At 40.5% G+C, this 26324-nt stretch overlaps 1 long non-coding RNA gene across 1 annotated transcript in view; it reads right to left on the bottom strand.

Annotated features, from left to right (window-relative positions):
• Positions 1–21546, bottom strand: part of LOC309539224 — a 35267-nt gene extending 13721 nt beyond the window's left edge. Inside the window, exons 1-2 of the long non-coding RNA XR_014222777.1 lie at positions 21430–21546; positions 20539–20693 (exon numbers count right to left, since the gene is read on the bottom strand). This is a non-coding gene — a long non-coding RNA (uncharacterized lncRNA). The remainder of the gene's footprint in view (positions 1–20538; positions 20694–21429) is intronic.
• Positions 21547–26324: the final 4778 nt, after the last annotated feature.

Raw genomic sequence — 26324 nt, forward strand, 5'->3', positions numbered from 1 at the left:
TAAACCATGGTTTATGAAGACATGGATGAACATCCAAATGCAGCCAATCAGTTTAAGCACTACATTGTCCTTGGCTTGCTGTCTCTTTCCAGCAAGTAATTACAGTGCTGTGGGCTAAAGCAGAACCATAACTTAGGAAAGTAACGTCAAAAATAGGAGTGAAAAAGGATGAACAGGAACTCACAAATAATGCTTATTTCAAGGAGCAACTTAGGTTTTTTTGTACAGCTCCATAACATTAAATGGGATGGGTGTACACTAAGAAATTACTGGGTGGATAGTATTTGACTCTGGGACTCATTGATCAAATAAAAAAGTTGACCTAAAGTTATCAGGTCTGCCCTCATTAATCCTTGTACTACAAACTATTCAGAGGACTGGAAGTGAGTAATTCAAAAGTTCAAAAGCAAAGCATTAAGAATGAGAATCTCTGTATTTCTGCCAATAAAACCAAACTATCATTTCAAGGTTAACACATTAACCCGTACAGAGCAAAATTTAGATAATTTAAAACTGTATCTAAGGTTTCTGGCATTTTTGTGAATTCATATTAGTCGTTGACACTGATTTCAATATTTTAGAGCACAAATGTTTTGGCAATCGAATTCCAGTGTCCTGTGAATGATATTCCTCCAAGGTTCATGTACTGTAGGCAGATCAAACATAATTTAAAATGATTGACGCCAAGTGCTTTACTGTGCAAATTATCAAGCATGATACTGGACTTAATTTCCATAGATTTGCTCATTTTTATAAAGAAGAAGCCTGTTTTAATTTATGCAAACCTTGCACTGTTAGAAGGTCAGCTGTTCCAAGTACCGGTAAAAAATGTCAATATGCCTGCTACTCTCTAAAGTGTGCTGTAGAAAATGTCTATGAAGGGTTCAAAGTTTTTAGTGCTGGGACAACGACCCCTTTCTTCATGCATTAGGATCGAGAAACCATTGCAGTGTAATGCAAGAGTCTTGCACAATGGGATTTTTAAATGTAGGGGTAGGTTGGCCGGGCGATAGTGCCTTCTTCTTTGCCCTCTTAAAAGGTAAAGGTAAAGGACCCCTGACCATTAGGTCCAGTCGTGACCGACTCTGGGGTTGCACGCTCATCCCGCTCTATAGGCTGAGGGAGCCAGCGTTTGTCTGCAGACAGCTTCCGGGTCATGTGGCCAGCATGACTAAGCCGCTTCTGGCGAACCAGAGCAGCACACGGAAACGCTGTTTGCCTTCCCGCCGGAGCGGTACCTATTTATCTACTTGCACTTTGACGTGCTATTGAACTGCTAGGTTGTCAGGAGCTGGGACCAAGCAACGGGAGCTCACCCCATCGTGGGGGTTCGAACCGCCGACCTTCTGATCAGCAAATGCCAGACTCTGTGGTTTAACCCACAGCGCCACCCACGTCCCTTAGCCCTCTTAAGAAAAGGTAGAAAAACTCTGATGCTCTAATGCCATTGAACTTTGACTTGACACTACAGCATAAGATTCAGAACAGATTTGCCTTATACTGGGTGCCAGCAGATTTGGTTCCTTTGGGGTAAGGTCCATGGGTCAGTAGCTTTGCATGCAGTAAGTCCAAGGTTGAACCCACAACATATCCAGGTAGGACAGGGAATGTTCCCAGTCTGAAAGCCAGGAAAGTCACTACCAGTCAGCACAAGACAGCACTGAGCTAGATGACCTATTTGCCTGACTTGGTATACGACAAAACCCTCTGTTCCTAAAGTCCTACACATAATGAGGTTTATGTGCAACCTCCAGGTTTTGGAGACCATATGCCTCTGTTTGCATGTCATTTGCTAGGGAACAAATGGTTCCCCCATGATAAATAGGAAGACACAAAGTTTTTGGTTTTTTTAAAGGCATAATTCTTATTTGAACCTGAAGTAGTACATCTGCCCTCTGAAACAGTCTGAGCCAAATTGACCCACTTCCTGAAGCACTGAAGCATGGACTGAACCCAGTCTTGTGTTCAGTGCACAATGCTATTTCAAAATTAGATATTCAGGAAAATATAAAATATTTGAAGGATACATCATAGATCTCTTGAGTTTACATACACAGCTCTGATCTGAAGGATAAATTATACATTTTTCCAGGTTTTACAGATTTATAAATTATAAAATATCATAAATTATGATGTGGACATAATGATGTTGGAGCAAGGGACTAAAGAGGAGAGAATTAACATATCCCTAGAAGATCCAGTTTAGAAGCCTGAGGTTTCTTAATATTTGGTTCACATTCCACTGAACTCTAACACACTTTAATTAGTTGCCATTCACATATAGACAAATGAAATAAGATGTTTTGCAGCATGCACACCATTCATTTTCTTCTATTTCCATTAGAAATAGATAATATCCATTTGGTAAGTTATCCAAATATTAATAAAATATTTTTATTTCCTGAAAATATTCAAAGTAGTTTAAGAACCACTTTGATGCATTTGGTTGATACTGCTAAATTAGTGCTAACTAGCAGTGAGAATAAGATAGAGATACGTAGGTAGATACAGATAAAGATAACATAGTACATGAATGATGTAACTCAGGAACAACACCTCCGAGCCAACTGCTTGAGTGTGGGTAGGTAATTCAGCTCCAGCTGTTTCCAGAGTATACATTGTCTGACTCCATTTCTATGTGGTTTTGGCCATGGAAGTGTGTTTTGGTATGGGATTGTGTATGGAGGAAACACCTGAAAACTGTGTTTAGGGTGAGCTGACTTACACTTATCCACACATATTGGACTCTTCCAGGCAACCTGTTTATTGACTATTCATCCTTGTTTGCTTCTACAAAGTTCACACACAGGTTACACTATATGTGGAGTAGACAAGCATAAAAATTATGGATTTATTTTATTCCCTCTCATTCTTTTCTGGAAAAAAGGTATAGGGAACATTTCTTTAAATGATTTGGGATGATCTTTCTTCTTCTTAAGGTTCCACATATTTGATGGGTTCTCCCCAATCATTTACCGAGCACATAGCATGCTATATTAAAGTGTGTCATTAGCTTGAAGGCATATTGTGAAGCAAGCTGACAAATCACTTCTACCTGTAATACATTTGTTAATTGGAAAAATATGTCTCTGTCAATTGAGCTCATTCTAAACTGTTTTCAGTTCATTAACTGAAAATATTAAACTTTAACTTTCCGACAAAGTTATAGATTTTAGTTAGTGCTCATTTTAAATACAGAGTTCCCCCTTCACTCCTGCAAGAGAGACCTGTTGCGAATAAATGGCATGGAAATTGCCTTGACACCTGTGCTGAAAGTGTTTTAAGATTTTTTTGTCAGCTGCAATTACACACTTAGGTAAGAAATCTAGACTGAAAACAATGGTCTCATTAGTCAATTTCAGTAGAATTTGCCATCCACTGTGACAAGATGTATTAGACGTTATGAATTCAGTTGCCGTCAATGATGGCTATTATCTGTATTAAAATATATTTTTCCCATATGAGCCAAGAATTCTTCAACATTTGGGTTCATAGCATCACACAAATTAAATTAGCAATTATCCACTAAATTCTCATAGGTAATGTTTCCCTTTCTTTTCTTTTTACATAATTGCTGGAAAAAAATATGTGATTTCTGCAAGTTGGGAGAAAATTACAGACAAGTATATCAAATGTACTCCTTGGTGTATTACATATTTGCATAGAAAAGGAGCCTGGCAATTACAAAACTTTTGAGCTCATTCTGTATAAAAAAATGTTTATATTGTCAAAGATTTCATGACTTTAATTTTACCTTCCTAGACAATCTTATATCAGATTCATTGTAGAAATCAATATATATCAATTATTTTAGGATACTAAAATGCCAATCACTGGGTTGTTGTGAGGGCTAGCTAATTTCAGTTGCTGGTTCCAAATGCATTTTGGTGGCTTTTAATTAGTTTTTAACTGTTTTTATTGCTTTGTATTTTATAATGTTGTTTTTAAAATGTTGAATCCAAACCTGAGAAAAAAATTGATAAAAATACATTTAGTAGGATTAGTAGTAATAGTATATTGTCCACTCCCAGGAATGAAGAAATGAAGCAATGTGGGAGTAAGTGGACAAAATATTCAATGAACATATTACCAACAAGCTAAAAAAAACCTTCAGTGTTGGATGCTCCATGTCAAGTGAGATCTGGAAGAATGCCTTTCACATGATTCCATCCTACCTGCACTGAGCCTGCTAGAGGTTGAAAATTAGTTCATCAGTCAACTTACCATAATAACCCCCCAATAAATACTTCACATAAGATCAGTAGCAAAGATGTTTACTTCTATCAATTCTATGTCTGTGTAGCATCCAATACTTGGCTTTTAAGCTGCCTACATGCCCAAAAGCTAACGGAGAATCTTATGCAATGCTGCCATCTTGGTTTCTGGTCTTCTGTGATGAGGGCATAAGAAGTGATGGGATGGTAGACTACCACAAGTAAAAAAGAGATAATATTTATGGTTTACAACAGCAAAACCAAAAGAATTGGTTGAAACTGAATGATGCTACATTGAGAATTTCATCCAGAGGAATTGCACCAAGAAACAAAGTGCTAAATATTCATTATGGAAGTGAAACATCATTTTGACAACGTGCTTACAGAGAAACAAGTTTGTCAAATTTATAAACAGCACCTTCAGCTCCCTATACTCCTGGGACAGTCCATCATAGAGACCGTCCTCATTCTGAGTTCAGATCATTCCTGGGCCGGAGCTGCAGCTCACAAAAGGTGATCGGACACAAGCCCAAACTATTGCTTATTCAGGACTTCCGGGGTGCAGCCACCGGCAATGGCGGACTCCCTCTGAAACGGAGGGACAAGCTCCGCGTGAAACAGGTCTTTCCCGCTACGGCGAAGCGGGGACCCTTTAGAAATCACAGGCGGATGAAGCCTGTGACCCTGGGACTCGGTGGGCACCCTTAGCGCCTTAGTTAAAAGAAGGGAAAAAAGCTGTGATTCCACTGTTTCTTTTTGCAACTTAAAACTAACAACGATTGACAAAGTATCTAAAAGTAAAAGAAACTTTGGGACTGGATTTGTAACAGAAGTTTTCCCTCTAGGGGGAGATAGTGAAACTGTAACTAGGGATTTTCCAGCCATTGCAGTATAACCTGTGGGAATTGAATGGTGACCTTGAAGGACAATGTACTCAGAAATGTTGTTGTGCGCTTTTCTCAAAACAAATGCTCTACTGGAAGAATTTCATGAGGGAATGAATTTGATGACTGACTTGGTTGGGAATCTTAAGCAGACTGTGGGAAATCTTGGACAGGCAGTAGAAAAAAGTATGCAGTTTACCCAGGATTTATACCAAGATTGTGCCTTGTTAGAACAGAAGAAAGAAGAGGATTCTGCTGAACTTTGGGAATCAGAAATGGAGCCACAGACGGAGGTTGCGGCCCTGAAGGAACATGAATTTTTGGAATTGGCAACTGGCTTTCGAAAAAATCAGACTCTGAAAGAAGAAGTTTGGATTGGACTGGAAATGGGGGGTTGGATTGACCCGCCTGAGCAGGGACATATGGACTTTCCGAGTCTGGTAGTGGACTGTGAGAGGCTTGGAGATATGGGGATTCCAAAGTCTGGAGGGGCTTTGAAACATGCTTCTAAGTATTACATGGAGCTCAGTTTGGACTGGAAAAGGGACCTTTTGGTTGGAAGGAGGCAAAAGCATTATCAAATTGGAGATCACACGAGTGAAAAGAAAACATGAAGAAAAACAGTGGAAGGGACGTGGAAGAGATTTAAGAGCCTCGGAGATTAGATCACCAGGTTAATGTGCCAGTTTAATGGGACAAATGGACTGACAAACCCGGGACCTGGGGGATGGGACGTTGGATGAAGATTTTATGGATGGGTCAATGGGAAGTGGTAAAAAATCTCTGGAAAGAATCTCAGCCAATTTGTACTGACTTCCAAAACTTATGAACCAATACAAATTGTATACCCCTACATGGTGGCTTTGAAAAGAACTTCTGTGTGGTGATATGTCTAACTCTTCAATGGTTTGATTTTACCCTCAAAGTCACACTCTTCCATTTTTTCTAGACAGACGGATGCCAACAATCTGCCTGACTGCTGCATCACAACTGTAGATTTATTATTATGTATAGGAACATAGGAACCTGCAATCATACCCATTGCAAACACTCGTCCAACTAGCTGAGTTTAATCTATTGTGTCAAGATTATTAAACTGACTGGTGATTTCTCTCCAGGGTGATTTCTCTCCAGGCTTTCAGACAGTGGACAGGATTCGCTCTACCTGGAGGTGCCAGGTTTTGAATCTGACACCTTATGCAGGCAAATCAGATTCTCTACTATAAGCAGATGCATGTTTATGATCATAAGGGATCAATGACTGTTCACATTCAAAGATTCCAGCGGCCTAGACATCTGTAGTTTCCCTCTGCAGTTGGAATAGCTCCATGATTCAGAATCCAGAGGAGAAATGTGGGACAGACAGAAGAGATATTTAGACATTTTATGATACACAAGAATGAACTGTATTTCACTTCTAGGCATATGTTGTGTATTTTCTTTGACTACTACTCATTTTCTGTAGAAGATAACAGTATTCGATAGAACTGAGATGCTAGTTCAATTGAACTTGTTGCCAGTGTAAGACAACATAAATGCTACTATGGTAGTTAAATTGGTTCATGGCTATCTGCCATACTCCTCAACCCTTACTCCTTTTCTTAATAGGAATACTCTATCTGACCCTACTTAAAAGCAAGAGATCTGCCTAATTTCAGAATGAGATGTACAGCACATGGATCGACTAACTATTTAAAACCAAAGTTTTCTTCAAGCACAGCTTTAAAAAAACACCACCCAGTTTCATGAGAAATCTGTACAAAGCAATTTTCATGCCAGGTTAATATCATGCATTTTTCCTGAAAGGACTTTTATCTCAAAAAATGTATGGACCCTGGTGATTGATGAACACTCTGACAAATGTATAGATTTGTAGTATCACTAAGCATTGTAGTGGTGATTGCAAAAAATAGACATTAAAATTATTTTAAAATGGAATAGGGCCCAAAAGGGAGATATTCACAGGTCAGATGTTTCAGAAATATTAAATTGCTCAATTGCCAACCATTAAGCTCAATTTCATTCTTGTTTTTGTGCCCAGAAAGAAGATCAAACATATCAATGAACAACTTGGAGAGTGCCAGAAACACCATCAAAGCCCATATTCATCCACAGAACTGCTTTTTCAAAATTACCCTTTCAATTTTAGACACCAGAATTAGGGTGATGACCATAATTGTTCATGTTTGTATGAGGACTTGAGGCTGAAGACAGGTTTCTTTTCCAGATGTGCACACTGCTCCTATTTTCAGAACTGCTTAAGAATGGCTTGCTAGGTACATGTCTATTATTAGATATGTGTATTGCAATCAACACATCACTGCTGTATAAGAGAGAAGATTATTCAAAGTAATTTCTCCCCCCCCCCATTTCTTTGAACACAAATAAAATGACTTTCAGACCAAAAATCAAAGACCAGATAACTAACAAAGAAGATGGGTGTGCTGAAAAAGATGTATTATAGTGTTCTGGCCATATACAGTGGTACCTTGGTTTAAGAACTTAATTCGTTCTGGAGGTCCTTTTTTAACCTGAATCTGTTCTTAACCTGAGGTATCACTTTAGCTAATGGGGTCTCCCACTGCCGCCGTGCCGCCACCATGCAATTTCTGTTCGCATCCTGAAACAAAGTTCTTAATCTGAGGTAATATTTCTGGGTTAGTGGAGTCTGTAACCTGAAGCGTCTGTAACCTGAAGTGTCTGTAACCTGAGGTACCACTGTACATTGGAAAGTTTGAATATGTACTGTATGCTGATTTCCCCAGGTGAATGCAGTCAAAAAGCCCAGCCCGCTAATTCTCTATTCCAATATGAAATGTCAGTTGTTTGATTTAGTAAATACACCTGTTCCGAATCTGGCAGTGTCAATCCACCTTTAGGTCCTCCCCCTGCCTCATCTTCATAATTGTCTGAAATTATTTTCCAAGTGTGCGGACACAGAAAGTATGTTCATGCCTTTCTATGTTCCCTCAACAGACAGATGGAAGGAGCGAGGGAGATAGATAGAGAAGCAGAAATGCTAAAGAAACACATACCAACTGAGAACTAATTCACACTATCACTTTCCACCATCTACATGGTGGTATTGCATGGGCTGAATAGACCTATGAAGAGGTCATAATCAGAGCCACCAAACACCCAAATTGTTTCACAAACTACCTGTTTGAAGCACTTGTAATGACATGCAAAACCAGAATATGACTGCAAGCAAGGATGGTGAATCTGTTGGTTTTTATTTTTCTCAATTTTTCATTTTCTTAACATTCATTTCAGTTCTCCATATTTCCACATCTGCATTTATTTATTTTTTAAATCCTCATGAGATTTTACCAGCATTTTAGTGCAATTAGCTCCTACCAGATGTATGCTTATATGCAATTTTGCCTAATATACAAGGTTATATATTTTTGCATATTACTTTCAGTGATATATTATTTTTTGATTCAAATTCTACCCTAGTATATGTATTTTTCAACACATTACTTGACTGGAAAGTTGCACTGCAAAATTCAGAAAAATGTGAACTTTGAAAGATGGCTTTCTGTTTTAGTTCGGGTATTGTTCCGTTAAGTGTAAATTGGGTAGATTAACCATAAAATGCCAACTGAATCAAATTTATTCACCATCCTTAGCTACAAGGAAGCATGCTCGAATGACACTTGAGCATGTCTCTCTCTATATATGTATTTGTGTGTGTTATTGCATGTAGACAATAACAAAAGTAATATCAGTCAGAACAGCCCCAAACCTCCCGAGTCTTCACTGAGAATCAGTGCACCAGTCCTGAGATTAAGCCACTCTTTCTGACAATATATTAGCACACCATGTTCCTTTAACCTCCTAATTATTTAATTACAGCTGCAGCAAGTTTAATGATTGGCTTTGGTTTGGATCTGGTTGCTCATTGGAACTGAATGATCAGCTTATTTAAGAAAAAATGGTTCCAGTGTCCTCAACCAAGAGCTCTGTGTGCACTACTGAATGAGGAATGACTATACTAACTTATTTACTTTAACTGGGGAGAACAGCACACCACCCATATCCACATGGGGTTGTTCTTTCCATTTAAGTGAATGAGGGAAACAATCTGTTTTGTAGGAGCACAATGGAGCTCCACAATAGAGTTTCCATAGCTGCAAGGAACCACTTCATTAAGACAAATGCCTCTAGATGATATGCTACATGGAGAAGAAAGAAACCCAATAGGTTGGCCTTTGTGTAACAGCTTTCTCTAAAATAATGTCTGATGATGTGATAATCTACTGTTATGACTGGCTTTTTCTTTCTTTGGTGGAAAGCCTTCCTTTGTTCTTGGATTATACATTTTAAAGCAAAGTATTTAAGGGGAGATGGCACTCAACACCAAATTAAGTTCATAGGGTTTCGCTTGTAATTCTGGGATATAAAAAGGAGGAAAGTATGTTGAAGTACAATAAAAAGGAACCCAGAGCTCAGGTTCACAATATGGAAGAGTGATAAAAGAGCAGCATGTATCAAAAGAGAATTTGACACGGCATGGTAAAAGTGTAGTTTCACAATATAATAAGAAGGATTAAAAAGAGAAAGACAAAGTAATGAAGTATAATAGTGTAATAACGAGAAACGATGACACTGTAATATAGAAAAGAGCAAGTGGGAAAATAGAATACATGGAGAGAGAGAAACCCTAAGGCATACAGCTATGGAGAACAGAGAGGAAATCCAATGATTGGAGAGCCACAAGACTTTTAAAAAACTGTTGCTTGTTAATCTGTTACTAGGATAATTGATTATGTCTAAGCCCCATCAGCAGCAGTCAAATGTTATCTTCCATTGTTCAAATTATACCTGGGGTATATCAAAGAAACTTTTGTAAATCGGTTTATTTGTATTAAAAAGGCTGAGATTAGATATAACAAACAGTCTCTTTGTTGAAAGCATGGGGAAGAAATAAAGCTAAACAAAGAGAAACTTTCATATATGCATGATTACACTTAAATGGCTGAACATGATGAAAATATAGGTTTTGTTATTTGGTTAAAGAATAAAACAAGAATTCTCCGGATACTTAGATCCAGGTTTGAGCAAGTACTCTTTGAAACATGCAGCAAAGTGATGTGTAGAAATACAGACTGTTAGACCTTTAAAATATTGCCTTCTAAGTTGCTTCCAAATTTCCCCACTTCCTCTTAGCATAGAAAGAGACCACACATTTGGTAAGTTTAATATGGTTTACTAACAAACTCTTTAAAGGTCAGAGTCATGTGTTTTCCATGCAGCAGCAAGAAAAGACAGGCAGTACAACTTAGTTTCAAAAAATTGGTGACAGTTTCTAAATTATTTGTTTAGAAACACAAAGATGGCTCGCTAAAGTCCACAGTCTAACCTTGGAGCATCCAGCTTAGACATAATTAATTGTTAGCTTGGAAAGAAAAAGAAAGCAAAGTGTTTAGAGGGGGGTGACTAGCTATGTCTGGCAAGATAGCTTACTCTATGGTCTTAACCCTTTCAGTCATTAGAGTTACACATGTTGGTTATATGTCAGGGAGAAAAATAGTAGATTTACTAAGTCTTCATTGGAAAGTAATGTATTTTATTCAGTGGCCTAAAAGGAACAGGCAGCAGATGCTGTTAAATGACTGGCATTATTTGTGTTTTTCTTTGCCCAATGGTGGATGGTGTCTGTTGGGACTGGTGGAATGAAAGGCAGATAGCCAAACAGATGGCAAAGCCAGAGCCAGTGTCAGCTGGCGCAAGAGACAATGACAAGCAGAGTCAACTCATTCTAGTTTTGTTTGCAGTCTCCTCCCTGCTGAGTTCTATGGGGGGGGGGATAGTGATACTAAAGAGGAGGAAGGCTGTGACACACACACACATACCCGTACAGGTTGTAAGAAGGTAGGCAGGTGAGGGCAGACTGAGGTTGGTAGACCTATTTGCCCTAATGGACTAGCCTCCACTGTTTGCCCAAGCGAAAAGGCATGCACAATGGCTGACCACACCAAGCAGTCTACTAGCAGGATGGGACACCAGGTGCTCATTATGATTTTTATTACAGACTGCCTTTATTCAAGTATTTGGCAGGCCACAGTTCATGGCTCGGCATTGCAGAACCTGATGGGTCAGAAATTGTAGATGTCTGATTTATGAGAGGAACTGATGATCACTCCTCACATTATCTTGACTTTCTGAAACAACTGCTATTCATTGAACTGGCTGACTAAAAGGCTCCAGTGTCCACTTATGTTTAGACTAGGCATTTATTGATCCGTTTACTTATATATTACTTCACCCATATTGTTAATTTAATATTGAGCCATATCTAGATCATTACAAGGCAATCTAAGAAAGAATTTAGCCTTAGGTTACTGGCCTAATTTGCCTGTGTGATCCCCAAAAGTTTTATTTGAATCTCTTAATTGTAATGCTGTTTCCTTCTGGAAACCACCTGGTGAGAGAGCTGGCTTTAGAAAATACAAAGCGAACCCCATGAGTCCAGGATAAGCGGCAGTTGACTGTCTTCTATTGAAGTCATAAAACAATTGATGAACAATTAGAACAGCAGTAAATAAGAGCAAATATAAAAAACAGTTTTAGAAAGCGTAAGTGGAGCACAACAATCTCTCCGTGGCGTGACATGACCAATGGGGAAAGAGGAGCTAGCAGATAAAAGCTGTCATGCTGACACCACACTCAGCTCTAAGGGTACTTCTGTTTTGTACATCCCTCAAACAAATCCACATTATCACTAACTTTAATGTGTGTTCCATTGAGTTAGTCACATTAGGGTCAAAATAGATATGTTCAATGTGCCATGATGCTAGATGTGTCTTTGCATCTAACCTGCAGCATTTTTCTTCTAAATGCAAATCGCATCAGCAAGAGAATGTTGATAATTAACAGGATTAGAGTGATCATAGACAGGGCAATTTGCCCTTTCAGCATTTGATTTGGTACATGAAAACTGCTTATGGTGCAAGCTAGGTGACACTTACATAGATAAACACTTTTTGTATCTGGTCCATGAGCATCATGCAGATACCACCACCAGAATCTTGGGGTTTTCCTGAGCACGAACCTCCCTCTTGTTTCTAAGTAGCTCCAATTTGGATACATGGCTGACACAAATCAGCTGAATATAAGTATTCAATAAGTGTTCTTACTGTTTACTTAATTTATATACCGCTTAATTGCCAAAGTGGTTTCCAAGCTGTTTACAAATATAAAACTAATAACAAAAAATATAAACACACATTGAAATAAGTTCCCACAATCAGAATGCTCACTAAAACAGCGTAACCATTAAAAGGCTCAGCAATTAAAACACAGCAGGAGGTTGAAAGCCAGAGGAATGCTTACCTAAACAGGCATGTCTTTATGAGCTGGCATAATGCCGTTACTGTCGGGGCCTTTCATATTACAGAGAGCTTTCTAGAACACTGGTGCCACCTCTGAAAAAGCCTGCCTTCATCTTACCATGGCTTCTGATTGCAATTTAAGAAACAGGTAAGTATCCTAAATATGTCAGGTGAACTTTGTACATGAAAAGCATCCCTCCACCTCCCCCCCCAAAAAAAAATTAAAGACATTATTTGGGACCACAATCATATACATAGAGCTAAAAATTGTGGATTAGGATCTCTTTAACAGCCAAACACCTCAGCAGATTATGAGATGCATGATAGAAAATAAGATTCAACAAGGCCATGTAGCCAGGGAACGGTAACTCCAGTTTCAGCACATTGAGATATATTACATCTACCATCTGCTACCTTATAAGCGTATAACAAAGTGATCTCTTGGTACAAGAACATCCATGGGCAATTAAGATTAGTGTATTCTGATCTGGAGTAATATCCTAGAGGGATGGGGCTCTTCTATGGAAGAAGTGGCATGGCAACGCGTAAATAGCTTTTACTCCTGGTGATTTGACTCAGCAAAGCAGGGCCTTAGATTTTACTTGCCCATTAGGTTGGCATTATCTTTTTGTTTGTGTCTTATTTCTCCCTTAAACACAGAGATAGCAGATTGATGTTTGGCACTCCCAAAGTTATCATGGTTCTGTGAGAAAGCAGCAGCACTCGCCTTCTCAGGCTGAGCAAAATGTAATTGCAGTGTTCAAAGTGGGCATCCAAAATACAGCTTAGTGGGTTGCATGTGCTGAGTGAGTCATAAAATAGCACGCCCCTGAATTATCTCAGGTTCAGTGGTGAGGGGAAAGTAATAAAGAGCCAAAAAGTGTGGTGGTAATCTGCTGTAATCTGCAAATCCAGGATCCTTTGCCTTAAGAGTTGAGTATTTAGCTGAGCATGTGAGTTGTGGGCTGAAGAGTCCCAGATAAGCCATCATCTAAGCCTGAGACCCCCCAGAGGAGGGTTTTCCCCCTCCCAAGTCTGTTTTTTCCCCTCATGGCAGGAAAGCTTCTGACCTCAAAAAAGAGTAACTTCCTCTCTTGTTGTACCATCATAAAAAGGTCTTAGAGTCCAGGGAAGAGGAACAAGCACTTCCTCCTGTTTCCTGAACCTCTAAACCCTTTTTGCAATTCTGCCACACAATAGGGCATTTTTTCCAAAGTCGGAAAAAAGAGGGTTCTGATTTTGGCAGAGGGCTAGTGGTTTCATGATCCTGATCTGGCTTATGGGCCACCAGCAACCATAAATATAGGAAGCCAGGCTGGTGCAAGTTCCCTCGATTTCAGGGGCCTTTGGGAGGAGTTACTGATGGTTGAAGCCAGCAGGTGAATATGAATTTGAGTGTTGACAATTGGGCCCTAGACAACATAACAGGGTTTGGGGAATAGCACTGCATAAATTCCTCTACAGTGGTACCTCGGGTTACATACACTTCAGGTTACATACACTTCAGGTTACAGACTCTGCTAACCCAGAAATAGTGCTTCAGGTTAAGAACTTTGCTTCAGGATAAGAACAGAAATTGTGCTCCGGCAGTGCAGCAGCAGCAGGAGGCCCTATTAGCTAACGTGGTGCTTCAGGTTAAGAACAGTTTCAGGTTAAGAATGAACCTTAGGAACAAATTAAGTACTTAACCCGAGGTACCACTGTATTTTACATTCTGATGGCTGAGCCCCAGTTTAGTTGGACTGATTTATACTGGCTGAGCCCTGGCTCTGCCAGGAAAGCCCAAGATACATTTCATTCAAACTCTCTCATCCCGGTAGATCTTGGGTTTGCATTCCAACATTGCAAGTATGTTCAACTTTGTAAACATGACATTCACATCTCATTTCATTTCCAAACAATCTTATCACTCAAGTGGTAGAGGGTACAACCAACCATTCATGTTTGAACCCAGGGAATGAAGATGGCCAAGGTACAAGCACTCTAGTCAAAAGAAAGCTGAATCATTCAAAAGCCAACTTTGGAATGAATGGACCTGTTTTCTACTTAACATTTAATGTATTCCTCCTGTGCTTTTATGATAAAGGCTGCTTATTTAGCATCAGTATGCAAATAATTCTGGTTTGGTGATGAATCCTACACTTGTCACCTAATAAAGCATGATCAAAGAAGAACTCCAAGCAGCTGACCAGTAAGTTGGACTCCCCTACTGGATGGTGATGAATGGAGCTATTGTCAGCTGCTGTTTATTATAAAAAAAAAACCAGGTTATTATAGAAAGCATGCCAATCATCCAAACTATGGTAGAAAATAGCAGTTGGATTGGCATATTAATGATCACAGGAGACTGATGTAAATGTCATGAACTATTGGGGAAGAATAAACTGAGCAGGAATACTTCTCCTCATCTGCTCCCAGTGTGCACAGATAAAAATTTTATCACAGCAAACAGCATGGTAGTTTGCATGAATTATTAAATCATATGCATACAAGAGGGTTAGTAATTAAACAGGAAGACTTACTGAGGATTATCATAACTGACAATGAGTAGAGCTTGCAAAGTCCAGCTATAAGTCAAGAGACTAACGTGTATGATTGCTTTTAATTTGTATGACAATTTGTGAGTTATTAATTTATAACACTTTCAGATGTTGCCATAGGGGAGTTGAACGTGCAATTAGTCTTCCAGTGTGCATATGTCAAACAGGCATAATAAATGGTGAAGATATGGTGTTATTTATACACACGCCTTCTCGCTTTCAAAAGATGAGCAACTTCATTGCCATCAGCTATTTAGTTCAAAAAACTCAGTTTAAAATGACTGCATCATCTCTTCCTGTGCACAATGATGTTTGACCACCCTAATATGCTGCCTGTGTTACGTTTGGGCTGCTCACAACAGTCCAAAAGGCTTGTTGTTTGATCGTTGCAAAGAACTCTTTGGACTAACGGCACTTATTTCAGATCGCAAGGCCTATGACATTTAGAATAATACTGGAGGTCCCTATTCAGCCAATTATTTGCTCAAGCAAATGCGTGTGCCAGTGTGTATACAGAGAGCAGGCTGTGCGTTTGAACCTTTCTTCACTAGGAAAACTAAAGGAACATGATGCAAGGATATACTGGATAGCACTAAAATAGAGATTCCTATCTCCTTATCTATGTTGCTGAACTGACACCAATATTCACCAATATTCGGGGCGGGGGGGGGGGGAATCCAAGGCTTCATTATCTTCATATTTGGGGGATGCATGATGTAGTCCAAAGGTGTGATCAAATTGGGGAGGGGAACAGCTGAGATCACCTTTGAGCTCACATTTCACATTTCATTCCTTCCATACCCTCCAACTTTTATCCGATGAAAATTGGGACGTCCTATTCTATAGTAGAGGGACGCGGGCGGCATTGTGGTCTAAACCACTGAGCCTTGGGCTTGCCAATCGGAAGGTCACAATTCAAATCCCCATGACGAGGTGAGCTCCTGTTGCTTGGTCCCAGCTCCTGCCAACCTAGCAGTTTGAAAGCATGTCCAAGTGCAAGTAGATAAATAGGTACCGCTCCGGCGGGAAGGTAAACGGCATTTCCGTGCACTGCTCTGGTTTCACCAGAAGCGGTTTACTCATGCTGGCCACATGACCTGGAAAAACTGTGGACAAATGTCGGCTCCCTTAGCCAATAAGCGAGATGAGTGTCACAACCCCAGAGTCGTTCACGACTGGACTTAACTGTCAGGGGTCCTTTACCTGGCTAGCTTACAACATATATAAAAACACAATAGAACATTGAACATAAAGAAATTCCCTATACAGGGTTACCTTCAGATGGCTCGGGGGTAATAACTCCATACACTCTGACATTTCTCCAATGAAAATATGGACATCCTAATGAATAGCAGGACATTCCAGGATCAAATCAGAAACCGGGATGGCTTCTGTAAATCCAGGATTGTCCCTGGAAAATAAGGACGCTTGGAGGGTCTGTCCTTCTAGATTAAGAAGGTTGTAACAGAGAAGCATTTCTCCCCTTTCAATTACATCAGTGTTTTCCTAACAACTAATCTCCTTCTATCTGTGCCCCATAACATGTACTTCCTCTGGGCTATTACTAGCTTTTCCAAATGCTTTCCTTTCTTTCTTTCCAGCACATTCTGTTCTCAGCATTCAGTATCTGGCTGTCCCCACCCATTTGGCCATCCATAGATGTATCTGCAGTTCTATTTGCTAGTCCCCCCACTTTCCTCTTTATATATCCCTCCTATTGAACACTCTTCTTTTTCTGCACCACTAGAGGACTCCACTATAGAGAGGGAACAAATTCAATTCAGTTTACGTTTAAAGGAGAACTTGCTTAGTTTGCGCCAAAATGCAGCCATCCTTTGAAATTTGAATTTCTACAAATTGTGCCAGCCAAGTAATGGGCAAAAAAATTAAAAATGCAGGTGTGCACATATTGGTGAAAATGACATTAAAACGCTTTATATTAAGGGAATATTTATTAGGTGCTTGAGGTTCCAATATTTATGGCCAATATTGTTCTTCTTGCCTAATTTTCTGCTGGTTAATATTATCAATAGTTTTTCCTTTAGATAAGTGCAATTCAAGTTCTCTCAAGGTCTAATTGTTTCTTAAATGGTCAGTATTTTTTTTTTTTTCATATGAAGACAGAATTGCTGCAATGTTCTTCCAGTCTTTTGAACCTGTTTCTTGTAGGATTGATGTGCCATATTTTTACTGAACAACTTACAGCTAAAACAAAAGCCACAAGTCCCTAACTCATTGAGGGTTTAAGACCCATTGGCTACCACCACCTGGTTTAACCAGCGAGTCAAAGCCATTTCCCAGAGTGTGGCCAGTCAGTTGCCAGGAGCCATGGGTGAGAGCTGAGTGCATGCTGGCAACCAAAGGTGGACAGACTATCCCTCCTCTAACACCCCTTACATCCAAGATCTCAAATGTATGCATAATTTTACCCTTACAATAGCAACCCAAGCTAACTGGACTGCTGAATGTGTCACAGCTTAGGGCTACATCAATAGCTAAGTTACATTAGCCTGAGCTTAATTTGCTCTGAAGCATTTATGTTCCTGTGTTTCAGAAGAAAAACTGCTTTGGGGGGGAAATCAATCTGCATAGAAGTCTAAACATCAGTCAGATTTTATTCTGCATTAGTATTCATACATGCATTCTAAAAGAACAATCGTGAATCTGGTTCTAATGGCCAGATTCCACAGAATTGTGCTGAAATTACATTTTATAATACACATCTAAGAGTGTATACAGTTAATATGGACTTAATATCCAATATGTCCCATTTATTGCATGATCTGGATAGGCAAGCATCATCATCTGAAAATTGTAACTATCATGGTAACAGCACTTGACCAATTTATTTCCCATTATTCTCCATGGTTGAAGGAATCTTTTTCATATTCTGGCTTTGATATTAGACATCAGCTGGTCAAGGAGAATTGGAAGTGCCCATAAGAATAGAATGCAGCAAGGTATGATGGAGTGGATGTGTGTTCATTTTTCTTCTCTTGCATTCACTTTTTTAAAAAATCAGGTATCATCTATAAATTCAACAAAATGAGGTGGAATACTGCCATGGCGGGAGGTGGGGTGATGCGCCTGAGTGGTCATGCTGCCATGCTGCTACTGCTACTGCCTCCCTTAGTGGGTTGCATGGCACTGCCCGTGAACTGGCGTCAACAACAGCAGCTTCTGCTGTGATATTGCAAGATTTTGGTGAGATCTTTCCAGAGGCCAGCGCCATTGCTGCTGGTGGAGGTGGTGGCATGAATAGGAAGCCCATTGGGTGCTGCCTCTTGTGAGGCAGCAGTGAGGCAGAACTTGGGCCTGAAGTACCTTAAAGATTGCTTCATTCCTTATGCTCTGCCTCCATCATTGAGAGCCTCTGATGGGGCACTGCTTGTGGTTCCTCATGCCCATGAGGTTTAGTCAGTTTTTACCAGGGCCAAGGTTTCAGGAATGAGGGCCCTGCCCTGTGAAACTTCTTCCAAGCAGAGGTCGGGTAGGAGTTGTTCCTGCTTTCTTTAAGATGTCTCCTAAAAGTGGTGTTATTCAGATAGAACTTTGCAGTGTGGATTTCTTTTAGCAACCAGTATTTATTGATGTTTCTACTGATGCTTTTTTATTTATCTCATTGTAATTTTGCTTGCTGTATTTTACAAAAAGTGCAGTCTATAAATATTTTAGTAAATAATAATTGTGCCACTCAGCTTGCTTGCTAGCAACATCTCCTCCACCACCCCTTTTGGTCAACTGACCTACGAACATCATATTTAACCTTAAATTACAAAGTGAATGATTTCTGTTGCTGCAATATGTTCTTTATAAGAGACTTTTAATGTTTCCAGTCAAGCTTCTAAGGATAACTATACCTTTTCTTTATATACTGCATTTACATTCCTACAATATTGTCCCCAAATGTATACCAGTCTTTAACACAATGAATCAGCTGTGAACGGAGTGAGTGAGGAATGGATGTTTAGCTTAGAAAAGAATATACTGAGACCAGGTAAGAGGCAACAGAGAATATGAGAGCTTTGCCACACAAAGTTTCCAACACTGCAAAACAAAGCTGGCCAAGGATGCATGCCCAAGTCCCCGATGATTCCCAGCAACTGGTATTCAGAGACACGCTGAAGATATATAAAACTCTGCTGATGTGTGTCCTTGAACTCCTCTAAATAGGACTTACTGGCATCCCAGTGGTATCAGACACATAAAAAATGCACCTGAGTATGCTGTAACTGCAAGCCAAGAACATTTGATACAGGTATTTCAACATAACAAGGCCTTGAAAGCAATCCCTGAGGAAAGCCTGGTTACAGTATTTGCTGACTTGTTCATTGGGGGATAATGCTTTCCCTGTAGTCATTCTTATGTGGTAGTCCCCAAACCATCTAAAAATATTTGAGCTAAATCAAATTCTCAGGTTGCTTCTCATAATCTTCAGGGGCACACAGTGGTCTGCAATAGAGGCTCCGTGTCCATTAATTTCATTTCCCTTCAGTTTGCTTGAAGTTGAGACCATTTGAGCTTGATGCGAGGGTAATCTTGTTGTGACATCTGTCACCCCATTGATCGCTAGGGTTGATTTGGCTGCTTTGGTTGGCTAGGCAGATGTCCCCTTCCTCTTGGATTCAAAAATAGTTTTACATTTGTTCTTTCTGCTGTTGCTGTTGTTGTTGTTGTTGTTGTTGTTGTTGTTGTTGTTGTTGTGAACTAGCAACCTGACTTTCCTAAGGCTGAGTCAAGGCTGCACACAACTCAATGACATACAAATTTCACTGTTCTTTCTACTGTTCCAGAGCCATGTTCTGTTCCGGTAGCTCTTCAGATGTTTCTGAACTACAGCTTCTATCATCCCTGATGATATGGCTTTGCTGGCTGGGGTTTATGGGAGTTGGAGTCCAATGAAAATCCCTGTTCTACTCCATTATTTGTAGTACAGTTAAGTCCTATTCCTGTTCCAGTCCATGGTTTATTGTAAATCAGAACATATTGGTATACACCACCCCAATCTCACTCCAATCGGTGACAGAATCTAGGGGTTCTGGCATTTACCCAGGGTTCAGTTTCCTTGGAATGAAGGTCAGTGGAGATTATGGTGTATTTAGGATATATGGTTTTATTTACACACACATATATATAACTTGACCATAGGATGAAGAGGCTCACAACATTAATATCTCCAAAGATCTTGCATCCCCATTTGGTTTCTGTATGATCCTCAAAGCCCAGCACAGAGCAGACATGTCTCTCTCCCTTGTTTCTGGCTCACACAACTCCTACATAACAGCTAAATGAAGAGGGTGGGAGAGACTCATCCATTTGTTCTGTGGCACATAGCAAGTTATTTGTTTATCCTAATTGTGGTGCTTAACTAGCTAGTCAATGTCATTGACTTAATAAAGGAACTGCTTTGGCAAACTTGCTCTTATATATTCTACCCCCACGGGTACAGGATCTGAAGAACTAGAAAGGACTCAAGGCATTGTGCAGACTGACCCCCAAACTCATATTATACTTTGAATATCATACACACTACGGAATACTGTGATTTTCACTCAACCCTTACCATCTAGAATGGAAGCTTCTGGGATCTTTATTCTTTGGCAGTTGTGTTTCATTGCAATGCCATTCTAAAATTCCATATGTCAATATCTTCCTGGAAGAACTGTCTGAAATGTGGAAATGCAATGCAATGGCCTACCGGGGTAGTGTTAGAAAGACCTGCAGAGAGCAAGCAAAAAATAAAATAAAAAATCCCCCATTGCATAAGCTTGAAAGTGCTCTAAAGCTTTTAGTAATTGTTTTGTTTTCTTTCTTTTTCTTTTCTTATTTATGTTTCCCTGCCTCAGGCATTCCCTGCGGCAGTCAATAAGTCATTTTAAGAGAAACCTTTCCACACCTTGTAAAAAAAATAAGAGAAGTAGATCGCTTGATAGGAAACAAAACTGGGAAGGAAACCTCAACTTTCTGATGCCTCTCTACTCTGTATATTTGTTCTTTGTAGACTCCAAATCTGTTTACGGTATTTCAAGACTGAAAAGAACTAAATTATGTAATAATTTGGCATGAAATTTGTCTACTGGAATCAGATTAAAACTAAAGGTTGAGCATATTCCTTTGATTGCCCCTCTATAGAGAAACAATGCTACAAGCTAAATACTGCATACTCTGCTACAGAGCCAATGTGGCATAGTGCTTGGAGCATTGTCCTAGGCTTCTGAGACCAGGGTTGGAATCTCCCCTCCGCTCAGTAGGTGATCTTGGGTCAGTCACCATCAGTCACCTTTAGCTACCTCCCAAGGGTGTTGTGGTGTTAAAATTGGGAGAAGAGCTTTGTGCACCATCTTGAGCTCTTTGAGGAAAGGTGGGATAGAAATGTAATCGTTAATAATAACATAATTATGTACTATGTAATTATAAATCTGTATAACTGATTAAGGTGGTTTTTGCTTGTTACCTGTAGATTCCATTCAGATGAAAACCTGGACATGACTTGGATACGGTTGAGTGTTCCAAACATGCTCCACGTAGTTAAATGATTGGTTTCACTAACATGATAAGTGGGGAAAATAAGAAAGAGTTGTAAGGTCAGTGCCTTTCAACAAAAGAATGATCCTGGGTGCAAAATCTACACACACACACACACACACACACACACACACACCGCTACCCAAACATTTGGCCCAGCTGCTCCAAGGGAACAAGACTTATAGCAGAAACAAATTATTCATAATTTGCATCTTTCTTCTGTTTCGATTTAAAAGCCAGATACTTATTTCTCCTTGTTCAAATTTTTGGTAGATATTCCCTGAGGGCAAGTAGTAACAGTGCATTAAACAGTATATTTTAATCAGTCTGAAAATATATTTTAATGACCTTATTTGTCATTTTTGACACATACCATTCATTTCATTTTTGAAACACGCAGCCCATACTTTTGTCAGGCAATTCTTTTCGTCTGCTTCAGATAAAATTGCCCAACCATTGTCTAGTTGAAGGGTAGGCAACCTGGTGCCCCCAGATTTTGTTCGACTGCAACTGTTGATCAGCCCCAGCTAGCGTAGTCAACCGTCGGGAGTAATGGGAATTGTAGTCCAGCATTTGGCGGGTGCCACGTTGACTACTCCAGTTCTGATCCATCCAGCCATCACTTGAGGTTTCAGAGCAGTAACCTAACTGACAAGGTGGTGTAGGGTAAATTGTAAATCACCACAACCAGTTAATAATCACACAGCTATGCAAATACCTATTATTTCCACCCTGAATTGAAAATATGATACCTATAGGATCTGCAACTATGAAAAAAAATGAGTTCCATTATATTTTGAAGGTTTTCATCCCTTTTTTATTTTTCAGCTTATTGTAAATAGTTACTACTGATTCTGCCTAATGCTGTTTTAGAAGGATTTTTGACTACTCTTTTTCTTCAAGAGCAGGTAGTAGTAGTAGTAAATTATTTATACCCCGCCCATCTGGCTGGGTTTCCTCAGCCACTCTGGGCGGCTTCCAACCAAATATTAAAAACACAATACAGCATCAAACATTAAAAACTTCCCTAAACAGGGCCACCTTCAGATGTCTTTTAAAAGTAAGATAGTTGCTTATTGCCTTGACATCTACTGTGAGGGTGTTCCACAGGGCAGGTGCCACTACTGAGAAGGCCCTCTTCCTGGTTCCCTTTAAACTCACTTCTCGAGCGAGGGAACTGCCAGAAGGCCCTCAGCACTGGGCCTCAGTGTCTGGGCTGGACGATGGGGGTGGAGACATTCCTTCAAGTATACAGGACCAAGGTTGTTTAGGGCTTTAAAGGTCAGCACCAACACTTAAAGGTCAGTATGGAAATGTACTGGGAGCCAATGCAGATCTCTCAGGACCGGTGTTATATGGTTTTGGCAGTCACTCCCAGTCACCAGTCTAGCTGCCACATTCTGGATTAAATGCAGTTTCCGAGTTACCTTCATAGGTAGCCCCATGTACAGCACATTGCAGTAGTCCAAACAGGAGATAACTAGAGCATGCACCACTCTGGCAAGACAGTCCGCGGGCAGGTAGGGTCTCAGCCTGCGTACCAGATGGAGCTGGTAGACAGCTGCCCTGGACACAAAATTGACCTGTGCCTCCATGGGCAGCTGTGAGTCCAAAATGACTCCCAGGCTGTGCACCTGGTCCTTCAGGGGCACAGTTACCCCATTCAGGACCAGGGAGACCTCCACACCAGCCCACCCCCTGTCCCCCAAGAACAGTACTTCTGTCTTGTCAGGATTCAATCCGTTAGCCACCATCCATCCTCCAGCTGCCTCCAGGCACTCACACAGGACCTTCACTGCCTTCACTGGTTCTGATTTAAAAGAGAGGTAGAGCTGGGTATCATACGCTCTTGAATTGTCAAGGTGTATTGAATTATCATGCACTGCTTTTGAAACTTTCCTTAATTACAAAGGCAGTTTTCTGTTTAAGAAACCCAAGTCTGAAGTCATATTGGATATATGGAACTAGCTGCACAGCTCTTTGGATTCTTGTATGAGCTCTGTCTTTGGCCAGATCTGCACCTTATATTTAAAGCACTATTATACCACTTTAGGGACGTGGGTGGCACTGTGGGTAAAACCTCAGCGCCTAGGACTTGCCGATCGTCAGGTCGACGGTTCGAATCCCCGCGGCGGGGTGCGCTTCTGTTGTTCGGTCCCAGCGCCTGCCCACCTAGCAGTTTGAAAGCACCTCCGGGTGCAAGTAGATAAATAGGGACCGCTTTACAGCGGGAAGGTAAACGGTGTTCCGTGTGCTGCGCTGGCTCGCCAGATGCAGCTTGTCACGCTGGCCACGTGACCCGGAAGTGTCTGCGGACAGCGTTGGCTCCCGGCCTCTAGAGTGAGATGAGCGCACAACCCTAGAGTCTGGCAAGACTGGCCCGAACGGGCAGGGGTACCTTTACCTTTATCTATACCACTTTAACATCCATGGCTCCCCCAACATAATCCTGAGAACTGTAGTTTGTTAAGGATGCTAATAGTTGCTTGGAGACCCCCTATTTCCTTCACAAAACAATCCAACATATGGTCAGTAGAGGGGTGGGAGAATAAGGAGATGATGTGTTTCCTTCTCTTCCCCTTGTCTTTGACTCTACTGCAGACAGCAGGATTTAAGATTTAATCCTGAGTTTAGTCCTGCTGGGTGCTCCCTGTGGGGAACACATTGGCAAAGGATACCCCTGCAGCCAGCTAATGGGAAGAGAGTTCAATTCTGCTGGGGTCTGCTTCACCAGCATGTTCCCAGCTGGTGAAGAGAAGGTTCAGTACTGCTCTTTGCAGTGCAGTCGGGAAGGGAGATGTTTCAAACTCTAATAAAATATTAGGACTGGCCCTAGAATCAATTCAGCACTCTGATCTGGGTTGGATCGGCCCAGATTGGGACTAATCTGAAGTCTCAGACTGGGCTCTGGCTTGGATCACTGGGGCTATGTACAGCTTTAGATGCAACCATCCCAACCATTCAAGCTTAATTCCTTCTGGTACATTTAGAAGGGGTTTTTTTTTTAAGAGAAGAAGAAAGTAAGAAATAATTTCTACACCAGTAACTTCTGAAGTTGTTACTCTCTATTTGTAGCTAAGATTTAAAGGAAAGCCAACAATTTTCCCTCTGTGGCATAGCTTTAGATTTTAGCATGAGCTGTGAGCTGAAAAATCTCTTTCAGATTTTGACCTCAGCATTATGTGAGAATTGCAGTGGATGAAGTGATGCATTGCACTCTGTCCAGGAACAGATCTCACTCAGAAAAGGTATGTACACAATTTAAATCTTGGACTTTATGATCTCCCACATACCGTGGATTAAAATCATAGGCAGTAATGAACACCTAGAGAAAAGAAACAGACCATTATAGCTCTTTGTTGAAGTGTATTTCAGATATCTGCCAGGTTTTTAAAGCTTATGGTGGATTAGTATTTAAAATATCAGCTATTTGCCACTTCTGACACCATTCTTAAAGGTTGCATCCTCTGCAGCACAATGTAAGAAATAATGAAGTTCATTAGTTGCCAATTATTTACAAACAAAAGCTTAGATCATATTAAATTAGTCAAAAATCAATGCAAGCTAAGGAAAGGACCGGGAGATCTGTTTGTTTGTTTTTATCCTCAGCAAGGAAATTCTGAACTCGTAAGCAAATCCTGAAGAGGGTTTTTGTATTTTTTCCAAATTTGTACCAGCAAAAAAGGATTAAGGCCCAATTTATCAAATGCAAAAAGCAGCCTTATAAATCATGCCATACTTCCAGCACTGTGAGGATGCAATAACTGTGTTTCAGGCAGATATATGAGAACAAACATTTAGACCTAAGTTGCCTATTAGTGCATAATGTATCAGTCAGGCTTGTAACAACCCTAAACCCAATCTGGGTGTGGCTGAGCATAGTTTTTGCTGTCTGAACTAGCTGTGAATACACCAATTTCATGTGTGTAGCGCATGCAGTAGTAGCTGGAGTAGTAGAGCGGAGCCACACTCCCAACACTGGCATTGCTGCACCTTACCTGGTTGGTGCTGGGGTAGAACAGGGCAGAGGTGAGTTTGGGGCTGTGTGGACGCACCAGTAGGAGTGTCAGATTGGCTCCGCCACTGCTTCCAACTGACTGTTGTTGCTGCTGCACAGCCCTAATTCCAATTTGTAAGGCAGCATTGCAGATCCTCTGATCTCATGTGGGTGACTAGCCCTCCCCATTTGGCCCAAGACATAGTTTATCTTGAATCATGTCCATCTACTTGGACTGAAGTAGACATATAGAAATTTGGAAGCCATCAAGGACCACTTGAATGAAACATTTGCCTTAGGAGGTTTCCTGATGCTATAGAGCAGGGGTGGGGAACTCTGGGTCAAACTTGGCCCATCAGCCTCCCCATTTGGACTACTAGGACATTTGGTGGGTGTCAGCCCCTGCCAAACCCTGTGCAAAGCACTGTGTGCCTGGCTTTGCAAGCTCTGACAATAAGATCACTGGATGCTGCAGACCAAAGTGCACCTAAGTAGGTTCACATTAAACGCAAATTGAACCAAATTTCTGACCCCACACCATCATTGCCATATTCATAAGATCAGTCTGGCAAGAATTTAAGCAGTCAGGATTCAATGAACCTACAGTGTGTTCTGTGTGTATTTCTTTCCTAGATTTGGAGTCCTTTCCAAATTAATGTCACTAAAGAAGTTGCTCTCATGCATGCTACAGAAATCCAAGGCAATGAATGCATTTCAAGTCAGTGCTGAGTTTTTTTGTCTCTTGGTCTTAGAGGGGAAAATGTTAAGTTGTTCCTGGAACATCTCTTGGCTACTATTCTAATGGTCAGCCTAACCTTTGCTGTCAA

Source organism: Podarcis vaucheri (assembly GCF_965113315.1).
Source record: "Podarcis vaucheri genome assembly, chromosome: 8".
Classification (NCBI taxonomy): domain Eukaryota; kingdom Metazoa; phylum Chordata; class Lepidosauria; order Squamata; family Lacertidae; genus Podarcis; species Podarcis vaucheri.